This window comes from Dasypus novemcinctus, chromosome 27 (assembly GCF_030445035.2).
Source record: "Dasypus novemcinctus isolate mDasNov1 chromosome 27, mDasNov1.1.hap2, whole genome shotgun sequence".
Lineage (NCBI taxonomy): Eukaryota > Metazoa > Chordata > Mammalia > Cingulata > Dasypodidae > Dasypus > Dasypus novemcinctus.
In genome coordinates, this window is record NC_080699.1 from 5,871,055 (window position 1) to 5,893,337 (window position 22,283).

The 22,283-nt window shown below is 37.3% G+C and overlaps 1 protein-coding gene across 2 annotated transcripts in view; it reads left to right on the forward strand.

Annotated features, from left to right (window-relative positions):
• CNTN5 (contactin 5) overlaps window positions 1–22,283 on the forward strand; it is a 1,236,361-nt gene that overhangs the window by 807,312 nt on the left and 406,766 nt on the right. The gene's annotated exons all lie outside the window — the stretch shown is intronic.

Genomic DNA, 22,283 nt, shown 5'->3' on the forward strand with positions numbered 1-22,283 from the left:
TAACTAAAGCTGGGATCTCAGTATTGGGGAAAATGGTCGGGATACATGTACATTTAAATTGTTTTTTAAGGAAACCATTAATAAAAAGTCCATGTATCAGAGAGTCTACTGTATCCTTACGAGTTCTATAGAAGAATTAAGCATTGCATATTTTATAGGTGTTGCATTTTATAACTTATCAAACTCTATTACCTTTATTATCTCTGTGCCGCTGAGCCTTAGAGTATCCTTGGACAAGGAGGGTTATGTAGTTTTACAGAGTTAGTGAGGCTCAGAGAAGTTATGTGAATTTTGACATCATACAGAATTTAAGTGGAAGAATTTGATTCAACCACATTACCTTGTTCCTACACCAAGAGGTAAATTTCATATCCTTCATTACCAATGGTGTAACATTGACCACGCTTCTTAATTTTTATGTGCCTCAGTTTCTTTTATCCTATTAAGTGATCTCTTCTGTCAAAGTGAGTTAACTATGTAAATTGCTTTGAACTCTTAGGGAAAAAAAAGTGCTGTAGGAGTGATAATTAGATGCCACGGTATTATAGATGTTTTTAAGTGGAGTTGAAAGGTTCATGGAATAAAATTCTTTCCATATTTTCATTAATATGGATTTTTAATACCCTTTGGAAGTTAACCTAAAAAGTGTTTCCTTCTTTTAAAATGCAAAAAAGGGAGCTCTATTCTCACTGACTGAATTCTTTATAACAGAAAATGCTCAAGTTTCCTGAAACCCAGAAAGAAAGCAAAAGTTTAAACATGCCAATTTGCCAGTGGACATATCTGCATGTAATTGAACTACTCAGGCAGACTCCAATGGGAATAAAAATATAGTGTTCCAAAGCCCAGGAAATCTCATTTCTGTACTGAGATCCACAGGTCAAGTCATATGCCCATATGGAGACCAGTTCTGTTCATTTACTTTGCTTCTGTATTTACCAAAGCTAAGTTCCTGGCTCCTCAGTGACAGGCCTTCTTTCCATATTTCCCATGGCATTTAAAAAACCTAAATAGAAAGAAATTTTACATTTATATTTCTATCTCTAATCAATCATTCAAACTGAGTTGATTTCTATGTGTCTCTCTAATCACCTTCTTTTTTAGCACAGTTTTGCCAAATAGAGAGAGGGCTTGTTTCACTTAGCTGAGGGCCCCCTAACTGCTTGAAATTGCATCCTGTGTAGTTTAGGCAGCTTTATACTAGTCACAATGCAGTATATGCATTTGCATTACAGATTTCCAGTCGACCATTTTATTAAACCAGTCTCTGGCCTATTGATCTGTTCTTGTTACCTATCAACTTTATAAATAATGTGTATATTCTGCATGTCAGCAAAATAGGAATTTTTTTTTTCAAAGATTTATTTATTTATTTAATTCCACCACCACCCCCCCCCCCGGTTGTCTGTTCTCTGTGTCTATTTGCTGCGTCTTGTTTCTTTGTCCGCTTCTGTTGTCGTCAGTGGCACCGGGAAGTGTGGGCGGCGCCATTCCTGGGCAGGCTGCACTTTCTTTCGCGCTGGGCACCTCTCCTTACCGGTGCACTCCTTGCACGTGGGGCTCCCCTACGCGGGGGACACCCCTGTGTGGCAGGGCACTCCTTGCGTGCATCAGCACTGCGCACAGGCCAGCTCCACACGGGTCAAGGTGTGGTAGACGGACGCCCTACCCACTGGGCCAAGTCCGTTTCCCCAAAATAGGAATTTATTTCAAGATTTGCCATCAGAAGTTTCTAGAATACTCACAAAATTCTCATCTCCCCTTTTATTGCTTTGAAGGGCAGCATCTGTGACACTGCATGGTAATGAACTTCCTAGTGAGCTGCCTACCACACTTATTAAGGAGTGTCATGAGATCCACACCAGTTATTTTCTTGTAAATAAGTAGTAAACATTATACACAGTACTGAATGTGGTGGCATTTAGAACCCTAGAGCAGAAAGATACTTTGAGATAATTTCTTCCAACCTTCTTATTTCTGAGGTAGAAAAAACTTAGATCTAAGAAATTAGTCTTCTCTAAGATTATAGCACTAACTGGCGAGAGTCCAGAGATTAGACCAAATCTCCTGGCCCCTTTTCTTTTTTCTTTCTGTGTTTCCTCTCCTATGTGGTTGTTTTGTTTTCTTTTGATTTGTTTTGCTATGGGGTTTTTTGGTTTTGTTTTGATTTTTGTTTTTTGTTTTTGGTATAAGGAAGATGAGATGGTTTTTCTTTGATTAAGGAAAAGTTCCTAATGACATGGAGAGAAAGGACCAAAAGTAGAGGTGGACTGTTATGACACAACTTACAAGTTTTCAAATTCTTAACAATGCAAACACAGGATAATGTACATTCCTTGGTAATGGTGTCCACTGTAAAAGCACAAGAAAAGAGAATCCAATACCCTTCAATACACTCTAAGAAACAAAGCCTTTCTGCTCCAAACAAGTATTTTGGCTATAATGCTTTGAGAGAATACTTCTAAAAGGTACTGGTGATGATTTATGACAAAGCAGAAGGGGAAAGCAGGGACCTAGCTAAAAGGTCTTCATAAGCAGAAAGCAAAAAAAAAAAAAAAAAAAAAAAAAAAATTGCATGCAGGCTCTGCTACCCTGTAATTATAAAATCCAGTTTCCCTTGGTAGCTGGTGAAATACATCACGAGACCAGTAGTGTCCACTGGTAACTTGTAGAAGACGCTGGGGATTTTGAACTTGATTAGATCTGAAGCCTAGAGGAGGCCTGACACCCAGGCTGTATCCAGAGAATTCAAGGCTACGGAGTTAGGAAAAGTCTGCCAGTAATTCTTCCAGACCTGGCAGGGACTGTTTTATTGTGTTGTTGTTTGTTTGTCTGTCTGTTTTTTAAACCTACGGCTCTGTGTTCCAACGTTTAAAAATACTCCTGATTAATATTTGTTGAATTATTTATGTAGCAGCCTTGTGTCAAATACTATTTAATGTAGTGCCCTTGACAACTTTGCATGAGCTGGCAGAAACGACATGGAGGAGTGACTTAGTAAAGGAGAGTGGGTAGGAAACTGGCCTAAGATCTAGCAAGTGCGGGAGCTGGGGCTGGAATCCTCGTCCGTGTCGTGGACAGTCTGCTCTTGTCAACTTCTAACAGTCCTAATGCTGGCAGCAGCAGTACACACACTCTCAGATGGGGTATTTATTTGCTTAACTAGGTGTCTTCCTTAAGGGTAACAGGAGTAAACAAAAACAAAACTAACTGTAGTGTGTGAGACCTTCTTTCAAAGTGATAGAAATGCCTCTACTAGCTAGCTGAGTTTCTCTTTGCTGTTTTCACTGTTATTTAACTAAGATTCATACCCAGTTGAAGAAGAAAATAAAGTATACTCATTTATATATAAATGAATATAATGAATATAATGTGCGTAATATATAAATGAGTATAATGTGCGTTTATAGACATCTTAAATAAATGCATATAATGTGTGTTTATTGGCATCTTAAATATAATCGGTAAAAATATTTTAAAGCTTGGAAAAGTAACTTAAAATATAAATAGATCATACATGTGATTAATATTGTCATGGCTCTGTTTGCCTTTTTTCTCTCAAAATAAATTTAAGAATTTTTACAAAGATATATGTAGCTAGTAGTTAATTGTTCCACAATAAGATTCATAGGTAGCAAAAATTAAAATCTAAATACTAAAAGGAATCACTATCTTCCACTCCATTCACATTCTTTCCACTCACGGCCAACAAAACAGAAATAAAACGATACTGACTTTGTAGGCTTTTTAAGAGCATTTAAAATAAGGTTCAAACATTTTTTTTGTAATTGATGAAATCCTTACTTCGTGTCAAAAACACGTCCTATAAAAGTAATATTTGACCTGTTTGGGCAATTTTACACACACACACACAAAAAACACAAAAAAAAACCCTGTAGATTGAGAGCTTTTAAAAACAGAAAAGAAACTGTAAATTGGATATTAACACCTTTTATAACAATATTAGTAATTGTTTTGACCTTTGCTAAATATTGTTCTCTGGCCTGGACAAATAATCATTTGTTAAAATCACCTAAAGAATCCCAGGGACATTATTATACAAGTTTAAGAATAACAGAGGGAAACGGACTTTGGCCCAGTGGTTAGGGCGTCCGTCTACCACATGGGAGGTCCGCGGTTCAAGCCCCGGGCCTCCTTGACCCGTGTGGAGCTGGCCCATGCGCAGTGCTGATGCGCGCAAGGAGTGCCGTGCCACACAGGGGTGTCCCCCGCGTAGGGGAGCCCCACGCGCAAGGAGTGCACCCATAAGGAGAGCCGCCCAGCGTGAAGGAGGGAGCAGCCTGCTGAGGAATGGTGCCCCCCACACTTCCCGTGCCACTGACGACAACAGAAGTGGACAAAGAAACAAGACGCAGCAAAAAGACACAGAAAACAGACAACCGGGGGAGGGGAGGGGAATTAAATAAATAAAAATAAATCTTTAAAAAAAAAAAAAAAAAAAAGAATAACAGAATTGTCATCTTTATTTAGGCAAGGAAAATACTATTCTTATTTCAGAAACAGGCAAAAATGACATCTATTGCGTACACCCCCTTATGTGAGGGAGTACAGAGAAATGTTATGATTCTTCTTAATATTAATAAAGAATGATTGATCATGCTTTGAAATAAAATTTAGGAAGTATGCCTAAATTGGCACACTTCATTAGAAGCTATTCAATGAGAAAATTAAGGCCAACTTTGAAGATAATATTTGACTTTAAGACTTGCAAGGTAGTTTTATTTAAAATTGGTAGTAATTATTTAGCATACATCTATGATTTATCTGAAATTCAGGCAGATTATGTACCAGCACGTATATGTCATGTTTATTAGAACTGTAGATATGACGAGTTAGATTTCCTTTGTGTTCAAGGCAATCTAGGAACAAAAGCTTCCGGAAGACACACTTTTGATCTATATACTGCAGACACTGTAAAATCGTAGCCACAACATATGAAATAGTTTTTTAGTTGAATTATAATGATTACACAAAACAAAATTCATGCCCCAGACTTCTTAAAAATTATAGCCCAAATGGCGAATGTTTTTAGCTCCTTATGAAGTGATTTATGTAAATGTTGTTTACGATATTTATTTGGGGAGTGCACAGTGCATTTCCTGGGGAAAGTCACTTTGATTCTACATTAGTTATGCTTTTTTAAAATTCATAGAAATCCATTATTATGAATTACAGCATCATTGTTCTCATATCAATAATGTGCATTCCGTCAAAGGGGTTTTAAGTGCTGATAAAAAATAAAAGCTGGACTCCTCAGGTAGTATATACTTAATGTCATTATTTTAAAAAGAAAATAAAGGGGAAAGCTTCCTGGGTAAGTGCTGTGTATAAACTAAATCTGTCCTGAGGCAGTGATTTTTAACTGGTACAGAAGCTGCTGGTGCTGGGTTTTGGGTCATTACTATGATTTGCAGCAACGGTAGCTTCCCTCCAGCCATGTACTGCAGAGCTGGCAGTTCATTCAGCAGACTGCTATCTGAGAGCTGCACAGCAATGTCTGGTAACAGTCCACAGCTTCCAAGTAGGTTACTCCTATCTAATCTTGCTCGTCAGAGTAGATCACAATCGTAGCTGTGACTAGTGATCAAAGATAGCCCTGCATTTATCACCACTCTGCTGAGCTGAATGGGACAACAGTACCCTAACGTATAAACTCAGATGATGTAGTAAAGTGCCATATGCTAAAAAAAATTGTGGATGGGCCTACAATGTGACACAAAGCCAACAGCTTGTGTTAGCAAAGAAGACTTGAGGGACTGCAAAGTCGGAAGGCAAAATATTAATAATGCCCATTTCTGAAGGTAATTGTAACTGCAAAGTGCAGAACAACTTTGAGGGCATGTTTACAAAGGATTATTCCTTAATGGTCATGAGGTCACAGTTTGCATTTTAAGCATGAATATTCATCAATAAGTGATCTAGATACAAAACTGTACTCTCCATAAAACATACTCACTGCTACATTGTTGGGCTTACATGAAGTGGGATAAATCTCTAAGAGAACTACATATATACAAACAGAGAAGAATTTTGCCAGAAAAAAGAGCTGTGAGAATGAGCACCAATGAAAGGAGATTTGACTTGAAGGTATATGTTAGAATCAGTAATATGTCCAGGAGCTTCATCTTTCTCAATAAATCTGAAAAAACTTTGAGAAGGAGAGGCTTATCAGGAGGCCCAAACCTTATACCTTCCAACACAGGGAGTTCCTAGAGAAAATGATTGCCTGGACCAGGCTTCCTAGTAAATATGCTCATAGTATTTTCCAACAAAAATATAGTGGAGAGTCTGTATCCAAAAAAAAGAAAAAAGAAACAAAAAATAATGCTCCTAATCAATAAATCAATGAGGATACAACTTTTGTGTTTTGTGTTTAGATTTTTAGATTACTTATTATAAGTAAACCTAAAATTTATGGATTTAAACACCATTGCTATGTGAAGAATTATAATGTCACTTTTTATTTGTATATTTGAACATCAAACTGGGGAACCCCAAAATTGAGTTAGCTTCCTTTGAGAACAGTGTTTATAGATGTGTGTTACAGACTCACCATCTGTTGATCAGAAACCAAATATATCCTATTGCAGAGAAGATAGCTTTGGAAGTTGTGTCTGATACAGTCAGGCTTCTCCAGAACTAAATGATAATTTTCTATAGGTTAGTGTTTATAACTTTCAATCACTGGTAAATGTTGGTACTAGGTAAGATCTATGATTTGAGTAATTTTTCTTTTGTCCTTTGTGTTTGAAAAACATGGAAGGGGTTGATATGACCCTAAGCCAGAAGCGTTTTCTGGTTCCTGACAGAAGCAAAGGGTCATTCTCTTGGGAGGAAATCATATTGCATTTCTGCCTGAGGATTCTCAAAAGTTCACATAAACGATATATAATTAAAAATCAAACATCACCAATCATATAGGAAAATAAATTACAATGAGTGAAATTCAATAGGAAAAAAAATTTATATTCCTAAAAGTTAAAATATTATATTTTTAAGTTGAATAATATAAATTAACTATGTATAAGATGTTTAGCAAACATTTACTAAAAATAAACAAGAAACAAGACTATGTAAATTGACCAAAGAGATTTGAAGAAGAACCAAATAGAAAAAATTTTTTTAAGGTACAGGGACCAAGGGTTGAACCTGGGACCTCATATGCAGGGAGCTAGTGTTCAGTTACTGAGCCACTTCAGCTCCCTTGAGGTGGTTTTTCTGTTTGTTTGCTTTTTTTTTTTTTTTTAGGAGGCACTGGGAACCCAACCTGGGACCTCCCATGTGGGAAGCAAGTGCTCAATTGTTTGAGCCACATCCACTCCCCCAAATTAACTTTTAAAATGAAATATTTAATTTTTGAAATTAAAATCTATTCAGTGAATTGGTTAGGTGAAATAGCCATTGGTAAAGAACTGAAAAAGAATAGAAACAATAGTGAAAGAGTCAATATTTTAAGATATAATGGAAGTAAATTACAATGTACCTGAACAGCATGACTACAACAAACAAAAAATCTGAAGCTAGACACACTGTAGTGAACCTGTAGAACAGGTAATACAGAGAACTTAAAGACAGACAGAAAAGACAACACACCTACAAAAAATGGCAATTTAATTGACAGTTAACTTTTGAACAGCAACAATAGAAACCAAAAGATAGGGGCATAACATCCTCAAATTGCTGAGCAAAAAATAGATGTCGACTCAGAATTATGTACTCGGAAAAATTACCTGTCAACAGTGGTGGTTTAAAGGCATTGCAAAGAAGCAAAAACTGAAAAAGTTTACCACCAATAGTTCTATCTGAAGAAGGATCATAGAATAAATTTCAAGAAAAAAAAAAAAAAGATCTCAGAAGGTAGGTCTAAGGTACAGGAGTAAATGTGGAATAAAACATTTATATAATCTATCTAAATAGACAAATCTCTAGTAAAATGATTAAGAAAAAAAAGGACAGGCAAAATATGTACTGAAATTGTAAAAGGAACATAACTTTAATTCTAAGAGAGAATAATTTCATGAACAATTTTGTTTATAAAATTGAAAATTTCACTAAATTCCTAAAAAAGCAAAATTTTCAAAATCTGCTTATAAGAAATAAAGTCTTAAATTAAATTGAAATGTTAAAAATTAACCATTAATTAAAAATGCTTCCAAAGAAAAAGAAAACATTAAGCCCCTAGGGTTGTAAATCTGTTCTATTAAACTTGCAAGGAAAATATCATTAGGAAAATGAGTGTCCATATTAAAAAGTTAATATTTTTTATCCATAAAAATCAATCCCTCATAAAGTTAGGACTCGAGTAAATGCCAAAGTTATATGAAATATTAAAAAAACATATAGAAATATCTTTATGACTGTTAACTAGGAAAAACTAAAAGTTTTCAGTTTAAAACATATTGAATTACCCTAAAATTTAAAACTCTTTTTATGAAAATACAACAGTATAAATAAAAGTGAGAATCAAATCTGAGGAAAGATACAACATATAATTAGTAATCAGAATGCATAAAGAACTAGTGCAAATTAATATATATGTAAATATGTAATATATTCTGAAATAGACAAAATGGTCTAAAATATTAATAGATGTGATAAATTATATGCCCCAATTTAGACATGCTCTTAGTCTACATTTGTGTGGGTATGAACCAGCTCAGATAAGATCTAAGAGATTGTTTTACATTAAGATATGACCCAGCCAAATGAAGTTGGGTTTTCATCCAGATGACTAGAATCCTTATAAGAAGAAAGAAGCTAGAATCCAGAGTCAGAGAAAGACGTGGGCAGGAGCCAGAATCTGTCAGCAGGAACCAGGAAGAGAAAGGAGAGGCCTTTGCCATGTGGCAGGAAGGCCAAGGATCCAGCAACTGCTGGCCAGCCAGGATGCTCTCAGCCCTGAGAGGAAGCAAGCCTTCTAGCCAATGTCTTGATTTGGACTTCTGGACTCTGATACTATGAGCCAATAAATTCTTGTTGTTTAAGGGAACCCTTTACTATTTGTCATAGCAGCCTGACAAACTAAGACACACTCAGCTAAGAGGAAAAGCATAAGGTTAAAAATCTATAAAGGTGCTCAAACTTAATAATTAGCAAGAGATGCAAATTAAGTCCATAATATATACCATTTCATGCCCCCCAAATTTGCAAAATTTAGACAAATCTGATAATAGCACATATTAGAGAGGTGTGGATTGAGAACTTTTTGTACAACAATTAGTAAAATCATCTGGGAACCAAGTATAGTGCCATCTTGTAAATTTGTACATTTGAGAACCATACAACCCAGCATTACAGTCCCAGAGATACCCCAAAGAATATCTAAATCATGAATAGGAAGCAGGTAGAAGGGTGCTCACAGAAGCACTGTTTGAGTTAGCAAAAAACTAGCAATGGTACAAATGTCCATCAATAGGAAAATAGACAAACTTCATTCTAATTAGGAAATGGAATCTTTTACAGCAGTGAAAATTAATGAGCCCACACTGTACAACAGTGCAAACAAATCTTAAACATAATCTGAGTGCAAGCAAATGACAGTGGACTTCACTGTGATATCATATTTATCAAATTCAGGATTGAATGTATTTTATGATAGGCATATATGACAGAATTTTTTGTCAGGAATGATAAATGCAAAAGATAGGGTATTAATTATGTGGGGGGCTGGAGGTGGGCGGGAGAGAGAGGATAGGAAGGAAAAGGAAGGAAATTACACAGTGATACTGGTTAAGTTCTCCTTACATCTCTGGTAGGTTGAGTTTTCATTTAAGTTTTGCATAACTCGTAATCATGTTACAGATCTGATTTGTGTTATACCAGATATTACCTACTTAGCGTGTGGTGAAAAGTCAGGCATTTCTCTTGGTTTTCACATGAATCAGCATGCATTTGCTGCAGCCCTGGTTCCACCAGGGAAGTCGGGCCCGTGGCTGCCAAGGTTCTGGCTGTGATTCTGACCAGTACCGTGGTCTCAGCTAATGGGACCAGACAGAGAATCATTCCTGAAGCCTGACAAAGGTGGAAATTCTCCAAGTGTGACCTGAGATTTGTGACTTCTTTCAAACTGGTATTCTGGCAGTGGGGAAGGATTTAGAGCGTGAGCAAAAGTCAAATTAATTTGATTGGAATCCCAGTTCTATTACTCAGCCTAGTGTTCTAGGGACCGTTATTTGTTTCCAGAGGCTGTTTTCTCATCTTTAAAATGAGAATCGCAAAATTCCTACCTCATGGGGCTACTCTTAGGGCTCAAGGAGAGAATGCATATTAAGTATCGAGCGCAGCGCCTGACACATGTTAGTGATCACTCAATGCTAAGGAGCATTATCATCACTCCATACATTCATCTGTTATATGATGGGAGCTTGACGCTTGCTCTTCTGCTTTCCTGAATTGCTAAGGGGAAGGAATGCACAGCTGCAATGTTTTCATTTTTCTATTCAATTACCACTACTTGACAAGGTTGAAATGTTGCTATTACTGTAACAGTATGTTGACTTAGTTGCCTCAAAACAGCAGAGACTGAGATGTTAAAAAAAAAAAATAGATCCACACTCAAGTAACAGAAAGCTTCCTAGTCAGCTCATGGCACTGGTGATTGCTTGGCAGGGTACATCTAGAGGAAACATCTAGAATCTCAGGACAGACAGCGGGAATGGGCGATGATCAAAGAATCTGACAGTGAATCACATTGGTTGGGCTTTGATTCATTCTTTGTGGTGAATTGTCAGCAACAGGCAAGTAACTAGGGGGAAAAAAACTGTAGAGAACCAAGAAATAAAGGAAAGAAAATGTGTAAAAGGACATTGTTTCTACTACTCTCAAAAAAAAAAAATGGTCAGAGATGAGGAATTACAGCATCCTTGAGCAGGTGTGCTGCAGAGTCAGAAGAATTTGGTTTTGAGTACTGTCTCAATCGCACATGAGTGTGGGATCCTGGACAAGTTATTTAATTTCTCCAAGCTCCCAGTATGTAATTTATTAAGTGGAGAGATGCTTATTTTTGGAGTTGTTGAGAGGATTCATGTAAAATGTTTTAACACTGTCCTTGGCAAAATGAAGCATTCATTGTATTTAGCTATCATTATTAGCATCATCCTTGTCATCGTCATCATCAGATTCATCATCATTAGCTGGTTTCCATTGAATTTTACAAGACTAGAAGATAGCAAAATGAGATTCCTTGTCCAGCAAACATCCCTTATTATAGAGCAAACTTAGAGAGTAAGTGGATATTGTCTGAAGTGTCCCCTAAATCTACACATATGGACATTCATATACCTCACACTGAAAGATGAACGTTTGGATGATGCCAGTACAGGCTTTCATCATATTCTGGTTCTTTCCCCTGAAACAGACATGCATAAGGGTAATGGGTAATTATGAGAAAGTAAATATACTGTATGAAGTCAAATATTGATGCATAAAATTTGAAACTCTCAGATTTAAAAACAAGCTTCATTTTCCTCTTAACCACTAAAAATGTTCAATCATCTTAAAATATCTCTTGATGTATTGGCAGATTTTCACTAGGCATTCTACTTCCAACACAGTACTGAGGTTAGTCTCTTTGCAACAAAAAATAGCACTTCATTTTAAAAATATTTTTTTCAAATTACATTTGACATACTAATTCATTTGCTCTCACTTCTATAAATATTTCCCATTGTCAAATGCAATGACCATAATTAATAACCTTAATCACATATGTTCTCTCTTATTCCTATCATTTCACTTAGCAGGGTCTTACGGGTTCACTATCAAAATTGAACAAGTAATTACTGCTCATCTATTATGTTCAGGGAATCAGAAATATATCATCTCTGTTCTTATTCAACTAATAATATATTTGACAAGAAAATATGAAAATAGCAATAAAAAAGGCAATTATAAGTAACAGAAAGTAACAAAGTGCTCAAAACTGAATATCATACAGTGATGGGGGTACATCCAGGGAACACAGAAGCCAACTAAGATGCCCCAAAGGCAGAGCTGGAACACTTTGAGCAATGTGTAGTAGTTGAGTAGTACTGGATTATAACTCAAAGCATAAGATAATTATTTGTGAATCCTTACTGATAGAAATAAGTGATGGAACAGAGACAGAGAGCTACCTCATTCAGAAGAATTCCAAGTATTTTTGTAGACACCCCTCCCTCAAGGAGATGGACCATCTTTCCTCCCTCCTTAACGTGGGAAAAGCATGGCTGTGCCTTTCCCAGTGTGGAATATGGAAAGGTGGGAAAAGGGGACCTCAGAGTGCCGACACCTGACGAGCACTACCTCATCCGGGAGGGCACGGGCAGTGCCGAAGGTGAGAAGTCTGGAGATAGTATGTAGTGGACACACTGTGATCCAAGTGACCCTTCAGATCTGCCATCTTCCTTCTAAAATCAGATAGCCCCATTCTAATCATGAGGAAGTGTTCAGACAAGCCCGACTGAGAGACTTTCTACAAAATACCTGATCTGTACTCAAAACTCTCAAGGTGATGGAAAGCAGAGAAAGTCTGAAAAACAATCACAGCCAAGAAGCACCTAAAGAACCAGAACTAAATGTGTTATCTGGATGGGATCTTTGAACAGAAGTAGGACATTTGGTAAACACCAAGGAAACCTGAATAAAGCAGGGACTTTAGTTAATAATAATGTATAAATATTGTTTTATTAGTTGGAACAAAGGTACCATACCTATGTAAGATATTAGTAATTGGCAATACTAGGTATGGAGTAGATGGGAACTTTCTCTACTACCTTCTCAATTTTTCTTAAAGCTAACTGTTCTAAAATAATATATTTATTTCAAAAGAGTCTAAATGCTGTATATGGGCATTAGATGCTGTGTCCACAGGAAGGAAAGAGTATTTTCAGCTGGCAGTCTTAGAAAAAGGTTATTTGGAGGTGGTAAAGTTTGACTTCAACATTGAAAGATAAACACTAACTACTGTGCAGGAATTTTCATTTTAACAGGTGAACTCTCAAACATCAGAAGGCCTTTGAGACTCATTTTTTCATGGTGGGATCCATGAACCAGAAGTCACTCCTGTGCCCCAACTATGTATCCAGCCATGCTAATGAACTGAATCTAAAAAAATAGTAACAGTCTTACTTGTCATTCCTACACCAGAAACAAATCTTGTCATCAAAAATTTAGGTGAGTGTAAATAACAGCAGAGCATCTTGGGCTACATCAAGAAAGATTTTGATATGTTTTGTTTCCCTCTAAATGAATCATAATTTAAGGAAGTTGGCAATAATAGCATTTATGTTGCTCATTGACATATCTTTCTAATGTATTCCTTTACTCAACAAACACTTTCTGAGCAGCTACTCAATGCCAGACAGGTTTAAACACAGAGCATACAAAGATAAAGAAACAGGAGGAGGGGTGGGTATTGTAGTAAGTACATGAGAGTCTTAGACAAAACAGCAGATTCGTTTTCTGTTAATAGTTTGAATCTAATGATTTATCTTCACTAAGTGACAATATGCTCCGAGAAGAAAATTAGCACCATTTTGTCCATTCCTTAGCATCACATTGTCTACATATCTCTCTCTCTTTCTCTTTTTGTATTTGCATGTCTAAGCATTCATATAGCTAAAGATTTTGTAATCTTTTTGTTTAAAGCAAGTGCCTTTTTAAGTTACATGTGGCTTTACATAATTTAGACATTCGGGGCTGGGGATGAGAAGAGATGGCTCTTCTCCTTTTCTGGGGGCGTGCAGCCGTTGCCAGTGCCCTGCCAGCCATTTTTCCAGGAAAGAGCTGCTGGCCTCCCTAATGCCAGCCAGGGGCAATCTGTTATTAAGTGAGATGAAAACAAAATTACTTCTCCCAGCTGCTGTTGCTATAGTGACTTCTGTGCCTGCCATTTCCACCTGCTTCCTCTTAGGTGGTGTGTAGGTTTTCCAGGGGTCCAAATTGAGTCTTCATGGTGGCACAGGTCACATTTCAAACAGACGCTGTAAGAGTCACCCTTCCAGGGTCTACCGGAAGGTGAGCTGTCTTGGCCTCTCTTTCAAACAGGCTCGATTTCACTCCTGCTCTCCTCTACTCCATCTGGAGGGGACCTAGGCACATGAGCATTGTGAATGACTTTGGCGGCCAAACCCAAAAGAAGCATCTGTGGGTTTCCTATTTGATAGGCTGTTGTCTTCACAAATTTCCTTTGCATTTACCACCTGCAAATTATGAGTAAAACTGAAAAAAAAGAATCCCAGTATATTATGGCAGGGACTGGCAACAAGAAAAGGCATGAATTCACAGCAGTTGGATCAATTAACTCTTGCAGAATGAGCATTTATAAATAGTCACAAACGTTTAAAATGACTTTTGCTAGCTGTCCTTGGAAAAGCCTTTCTCACCTTACTGGTAAAATACCAGTGATTGTGCAGAAAAATAAAAATACCAGCTATAACTCTAAAACAGTGATAATCTGAAAACGCAGTGTCAAAGCGGGGAGAACTTTATAGGAAATGTAAGAAATGTGAAGCTAGATTTAAAAGCATGTAAATTTTATCTCATAAGCAGAGACGTCTGCTTATCAAAAGAAGATAGGAAGACATGCTGGCCCTTTCCCATGTCAGAACATTACTATGCAGCTGCTGATGGACAAAGTCAACACAGCTTCAACCTAATCTCTAGAAAACAGAAGTAGGTCTAGAGGAAGCATGCTGTGTCCTGAAATACATAATTCCAATGGGTAAAGTGCTGAAGGTGGGGACATAAAGCTAGTGAAATTCTTGTAGCAGTGGATGTTAGGAATTGTGATTTTTTGTGGCTTCCCATTACATCATTGTCAGAACCAGGCATTCAAGATAAGAAAAAAGTGTCACCCTAGAAGAATATCTGCTATTCAGTAGGAATTGGGTTAAGATTTATAAACATGGATTTGCCCTGTAATCAAGAAGGGAACTTGATCCGCAACTAAATACACAGTGAGTAAATGAAAAACTTGTGTGCCCTATTTGCTGGAAACATCAAGTGCCGATCCCTTCAAAAAAGAATGAGGAATTGAAAAAATCAATAATATAGGTTTTATAGGAAATATAATATTGAATAAGGGAAAGACAAAATGAATCTGAGTAATTAGAAGAGGAGCAAGAAAATAACTACCATAAGATTCAAGAAACAGTTCTTTTTATTTTCTTTTGAGAAAGTTCTTTGGTGATCCCAACAGAATGTGAAAAACATTTCCTCTAGTATAAAAAAGGGGAAAAAATCATGTGGAGTTAACAGGCAGAATTGAAGGTGAAGATTGAAATAAAACAACAGGATGTGATTCAAAGTCAGCAACTGATGAAAATGGACCTTGATGACAAATGGAAAGAGAGTTGGAAACTAAATTGGTAATAACACAATGAAACCCCATTATAATAGTAGCAAAGAGGATTGATAACAGAGAAAACCGAATAACTGATGGGAAGAATAAACTTGAGAGGGTCTCTTCAAAGATAGAGGAAAAGGACAAAGAAATGAAGAGAAGAAGAGAAAATAAAAGAAGTGGAGATGAGAGAGCTAACCAGAGAATCAAAAAAGAAATCAGAACTGAAACTAAAGTAATGACCGTAGACAAAACTGAAGAAAAAATTTTAATTTGAAAAAGGAAGTGAATATGTGCATCACAATATTCTGTGAAAACATCATGAATAAAGACCTATAACTTGATATATCATGGCAATTTTTAATGATGATGCAGAAAAGATTTTATAAGTATTTAATTTAAAAATCTGAGAGAAAAAAATCCACCCAAACAGACTTTTCTTTGGCACACTAAATGCTAAATGTTAATGGAGCAACGTCTTAGTTTGAAGGAAATTATCATAACTCAAGAAATATAAACCAGAGAAGTTGACATTCAAATCTGAATGTGAGAAAACATATCTCATGTGAAAAGTACCAAGAAAATAATGTGAAAAGCACCAAGAAAATAAACACATGTGTTTGAAGATCAAGACAAGAATCACAATTTAAAATTTAAAATTATTTAAGTTTGGGTATGAAGAGACTAGTAGTTCCCTTTAAAGCCAGGTAATCAGTAAACACACTTGTTTTAGTTATGATTACAAAAGGGAAGAACACTATCAAAAACATGGAAAGTATGGATATCTAATATAAATTATCATAACTTCATGAAATAATTTTTCTTCTAAACCAGATTATATTTAATAAAGGCAGACAAAGGGATTGATCGGTATGGTATTCAGAGTTCTCCAAAGAAAGAGAACTGACAGGATACGTGTATCTTATGTAGATGTGTATAAATACGAGATTTGTTATAGGAATTGGCTTATGCAACCCTGGAGATTGACAAGTCTGAGACCCATGGGGCAACCTGCAAGGTGAAGATTTCCATGAATTCCCCAGGAGACGCTCATTGGTTGAAATAGAGAGAGATTTTTTTTCTGTCTGCTAAAACACCAGTTCTCCCTTAAGGCCTTCAAGTGATGGGATAAAACTTCTCTCATTGCTGAAGGCAATCTCCTTTATTGCTTGTAGATGTAATCATCCATAGATGAAGCAAGTGACTAGTGATTTAAATTCACAAAATACCCTCACAGTAACAATCAGGCCAGTTGCTTGACCAAACAACTAGATTCCATGAGTTGGCTTAAATTGACACATGAATTTAACCATTATAGTCAATGGTAGTTTAAATGACTGCTAGGTTCCTCATTTTGAATAGAAGGGAGATTAAAAAGTTACCACACTATTGGTCACTAATACAAAATTGAATTAAATTTTCTTTTAAAAAACATGAGGGAATTTTTTTTAAAGATTTATTTATTTATTTTCTTCCCTCTCCCCCCTCCCCCCGTTGTCTGTTCTCTGTGTCTATTTGCTGCATCTTCTTCTTTGTCCGCCTCTGTTGTCAGCGGCATAGGAATCTGTTTCTTTTTGTTGCTTCATCTTGTTGTGTCAGCTCTCCGTGTGTGCGGCGCCATTCCTGGGCAGGCTGCACTTTCTTTCGCGCTGGGCGGCTCTCTTTACGGGGCGCACTCCTTGCGCATGGGGCTCCCCTATACAGGGGACACCCCTGTGTGGCAGGGCACTCCTTGCATGCATCAGCACTGAGCATGGGCCAGCTGCACACAGGTCAAGGAGGCCCGGGGTTTGAACCGTGGACCTCCCATGTGGTAGGCGGACGCCCTAACCACTGGGCCAAGTCCGCTTCCCAATGAGGGAATTTTTAAAAGGTAAAGAAAAGATAATTGATATAGAAAGATATATAGAAATATATATTTCGTATTATAATAAAATGTATTCATATTTACTTACAGAAAAAAGAATATAAAAGCAAAATAATATGAAAATGATTATAATAAAGATCACATATCAGTTATGAAAATAAATGTTAAGTGCATTCAATTACGTTATTAAAATTCAAAGTTTTAAAAATTCTATTTACATTCAGTTTATATTTCCAGATACACCAAAAACAATACAAAACATTATATAAAGGGATAGGTAAAATATCTTCAAACACATGCAAACAATAAACACTAGCAGAGTTGGTAAATAGTAATTCCAGATAAAGTACAAGCAAGAGGACAAACATTCCTTCATTGGGTTATCGTTATCTGCTATGTGTTCTTTTTGATGCTAAGGAGACAAGAATAAATAAAACAGACTTGGTTCTGCCCTTCAGAAACTTATTTAAGGAAGCCGAACATTTAACAGAGAACTGCCCAGCTTTATTTACAGATAAGATAAAGACAAAGGATTTTCCAGTGTGTAAGCATATAATATTGAGTGTGGGAGTTTATATGACTGAACTTATATGACTGAACTGAGTTTATATGGCTGAAAAAGTAGCATTGAAGCTAACACCTGAAAAAATCAGTGTGTGCCAGTTTGTGTTTGTGTGTGTGCGTGCTCGTGTGTGTGCGTGCTCACGTGTGAGTGTCGTGGAATAAGTGGGGGAGAAACGGTGGCAACTGACAAAGGAAATAATAAGAGAGAAAGCCTAAGTAAGGAAGGAGTTAGTAATTTCATAGTGATGAAAGATTTTATCAATAATGGAAATATGAAAATTGTGAACCATTATGTCTTAATGGCAGGATAAACAAAGAAAACACTCAGAAAATTGAGAAGAAACTTGCAAAAGATAATAGAAGTATACAACTTTCTTGATGTAGCTTCCAGCCTCTGAAGTTTATAAGAATCCAAAAAGGGAGTTAACATTAAGAAATCTAGTAATATAATACAGCACAGAAATAGATCCATTAAAATATGATTTATCAGATGCTGAAAAGCCAATGAATTAATCGTGTAACTTTTATATTTAACTATAAAAAACAGTTTAGTGAAATATAAATATTTAGTGAAGTTCTTAATTTCATAAATTCTAATTTGAAACAAAAATTACCATATTTCATACTGTATTATCATGCTTAATAGAGACATACCTGAGGCATTTCCATTAAAGTAACAAAAAATGTCTCAATTTCTCAATTTAATATGGGTCTTGAATATCTAACTTAGTCAATGAAACAAGCAAAAGGAGAAAAAGATGACATAATATCATGTTAAAATGACAATTATGATTACCTAGGAATGTTGTGATTTTATGGCCAGAAGCAAAAAAACATCATAATAAAATTAAGAACTTATAAGGTTTTTTATGGTAGCCAGGCAGAAATTGTAAAAGAAAAGGAAATTATAGTCGGGGAAAATACAGAATTCCCAGGAATATACTCTGAAAACAAAATGAAACAAAACAAATTAAAAATAATTTTTTTGAAAGGCAGATTCAGCATTTTTCATTGCTGTTTCCTGCGAGTCTATAATACCTCGCGCATAGCAGGTACTTAATTCGTATTTGTTGAATGAGTGAGTGAGTGAACTAATGAGCTTCTTGACTCAGGGACCATGTGTTATTGCTCTTATATCCTCAGCAAACTACTACAGCTCCATATACATAATAGGTCTTCAAGTTCATTACGTAAGTGAATTAATACCTTACATTTCCCCTTTATCTCCTAGTACCCATTTATTTTCATCACTTTGTTATCTGACTAGCCTCATTCATGACTCAAAAAATTTATAAATGACCTCTATCCCCACGATCAAAATTTCTGATTTTGTACTCTGGAATTATACATCCTGTGTGGATTCTACCTCTTTTGCTTGCTAATTGGGTGACATTGGGCAACGTACATAAGTTCCTTGAGCCTCAGTTTCCTCATTAACAAAATAAATAAAATATTAGAAAAATCTGAATTCCTACTTTTTAGTTTAGGGTATTTTTGGGAGGATTAAGTAGAAAAATACATGTAAAGCCCTTCATACCTGGTTTTACAGGTACTGAGTGCTCAATAAATATCAGCATCATTATCATGCCTCCAATCTCCACGTCATTTAAAGGTTTGGTTTGAGATGACATTTGAATTATAAGCTGCTAAAAGAATCACAATATTCTGAGAACTATTAACTGGTTCTATATTCTCTATTCAAGAACATAGAATGGCTTTCTTTTTCCTTAATCTAAACTCAGCTCATCACTCAAGCCTGGTGAGTCACTGGATATAAGGAGGTATATGCTACCTCTTCATCTGAAATAATAGCTCACATTTAGTGAGGTTCACTCTAAACCAAGATGCATTGTGGAATAAATTTCAAGCACCATCCCTGATAATTCTTTTGAGGTAGATATTATAATTCCTGTTTCATGAGTGAGAAAACTGAGGCTTAAAGAAGCTTGCCCAAGCCACATGGCTAGTAAATGGAAGAGACCATTCAAATCCACGTCTCTCAATTCTAGACATTAAGCTCTTATACTTTACAAATACCCTACTGATTTTAGTAGGTCCTTCAGAAAGGTCATTGACTCTAACAGTCAAATATTATCTACAAGCTTTCTACCCTTCCGATTTTTAGCAGAATAGACCAGGGACTGGCAGGGTATGGCCCAAATCTGGTTTTTGCAGGTCACAAGCTAAGTATGATGTTTTTACCTTTTAAAATAGCTAAAACATTCAAAAGAATAAAATTTCATGACGTGGGAAAATTATGTGAAAGCAACTACATAATACCTTCAAATGTTCCTTTTGACCTGCATATCCTCAAATATTTACTCCTGGCCCTATACAGAAAAAATCTCTCCCTACTCTTGGACTAGACGATGTGGAATGCCCTGTAGCAGGAGGGCATGTGCCATAGCTAATTTACAGAAAGACATATGGTTCCCAAGTAGATGCATCGGCCCTGCAAAATTTCTGGGAACTATCTTCTTGTAGTCCTGTGCAAAAGAGATGGAGCAACTGAAAAGCAGAAACGAAATCCAAAGACTACTGGACTGATGTTTAAGGTGAAACTCGGTTTCATTCTCTGAAGGTTTCCTCAGGTAATTGACAGAACTTTTCTTCACAAAAGTAAACTTTTCAATAAATGATTTACATGTGCAGTCTGCCTTTTTAAAAACTAGTATTTAGTTTCATGGAGACAATCATACATAAGGAGAAAAGTGCTTGAGATTTAAGCAGTTCAATCTGTACACTGCTCTTTAAATGTACATTCATTCATTCATTCAACCAATAATGGTTAGAAACCTGGTGTTAGGGAGTCAAGGACCTACTCAGGGGACATCTCTCGGCCCTCACCCGGCCCCTTCCCTTTCTGCTCTCGTTTGTGTGCAGGTGCTTATGTGTCCCTCTCGTTTGTGTGCAGGTGCTTATGTGTCCCTCTCATTTGTGCGCAGGTGTCTGTCCTGTCTCCACTCTGGTTTGTCTGCAGGTGTTTGTGATGTCCCCGTTTGTGCTTATTTGCATGCAGGTGACAAGAGCCTGCAGGCAACCAGGAGATGCTAAATCTTAACCAATCCCCACTGCCTGCCAGGACACAGCGGTTTCTCCCTGCCAGCACCCCCTCCCATCCACCCCCATGCCCCTGGAGTCCATGAACGCTTAGCACTCGGGCATCTCCACTGCAGAGAAAGGCATGCGAGTTTCCCAGCAGGCGGGCTCCCCCCAGGAACTGCTGCCTTTGGTCCCTTACCTGTCACAAGGAGAGGTGTACAGAGCTGCCACCCACCCTCCCTTGAGCAGGTGGCCTCTCTGAGGGACCTGTCAAGGGGGATCTTCTCCCCTGCATTTTTGGACCCTTGGTGCCAGGCAAGCGTTAAAGCGGCCGTTTGCTGAGAGTCTCTGTCTTGCCCAGGCCTGGTTTACACAACGCAACACAACACAACTGCTCCACGCCTGGTGTAGGGGCTACGCCAGCCAATGATATGGGTTCTGACCTGGAATAACTTGCTTTATTTTATTCCTTACCTTTGACATGCTGCCCACGATGTGAACTGTTGCACACAATAAACTGAATCTTCCCTGAAATCTGAGAATTATCCAGACTACTTTTACTATCAGTTCAGCCTAAAGGAAGACCACAAATGAAAGCTACCTGAAATAATTGAATACTCTGAAAGATATCACTGGTCCAAAGACAGGGGTTGGGGTCGGGAGAAGATAGACTAAAGGGTTTTAGCTGAAAGCTAACCTAAGATGGTTGAAAACTGATCACTGTTCATTTGAGTTATGAAATAAAGCAGCTTCCTGAGATTTTTTTAATTAAAGAGGGTGTGAATTATTCAGAACTGTTGAGGTTCAAGCTTGTGAAGGAAAAAAAATGCAAATCTGTAGTGCTTGAATTAACTATACAACAGCAAATGAGCTGAGGGGACTCAAGGAAGCAAGCAATTTACATCTTAAAATATTTGATGTGGGAGCCAAGACTGTTCTAAGTGCTCTGCAATACACACAGCAGTTGAAAACAAATTTGGCAGTGCAAAACACTCAAGCACACGTCTTAGCTAGTTATGGAAAACAGTATACCCAAGGTGAAGATCAAGAGACCTCCCCGGGATTCTCCTGCCACTTGGGCCTGGCTTAGACTTGGGGAGGGAAAATCTACTGCTTTCCTAAAATGTGTAGTGCTCAGGCTGAAAAGCATAATTTAATGCCCAGGCTTAATGAAATAGATTATGAATCTGTTCACTGGTCATCCTTTCTCCTTAGATGTGTGGGAATGAAATAACTGCACAGTCTGGAAGGGCTGCCCTGGACAGGGGCGAGGGGTGCTGCACACTGCCTGGACAGTGGACTGGTGGCCAGGAGGGCGGCTCACGGGAGCCCCGACAGCGCTCCCCCAGCGAGCAGCGGCGCCGCTGCCTGGGACAGAGGGTCGTGACCTAGACCCGCGAGGGCGAGGAAGAAATGTGATCCTTAGGATTAATCAGAGCCGCCCTCCCCTCCGTCCACTCAAAATAG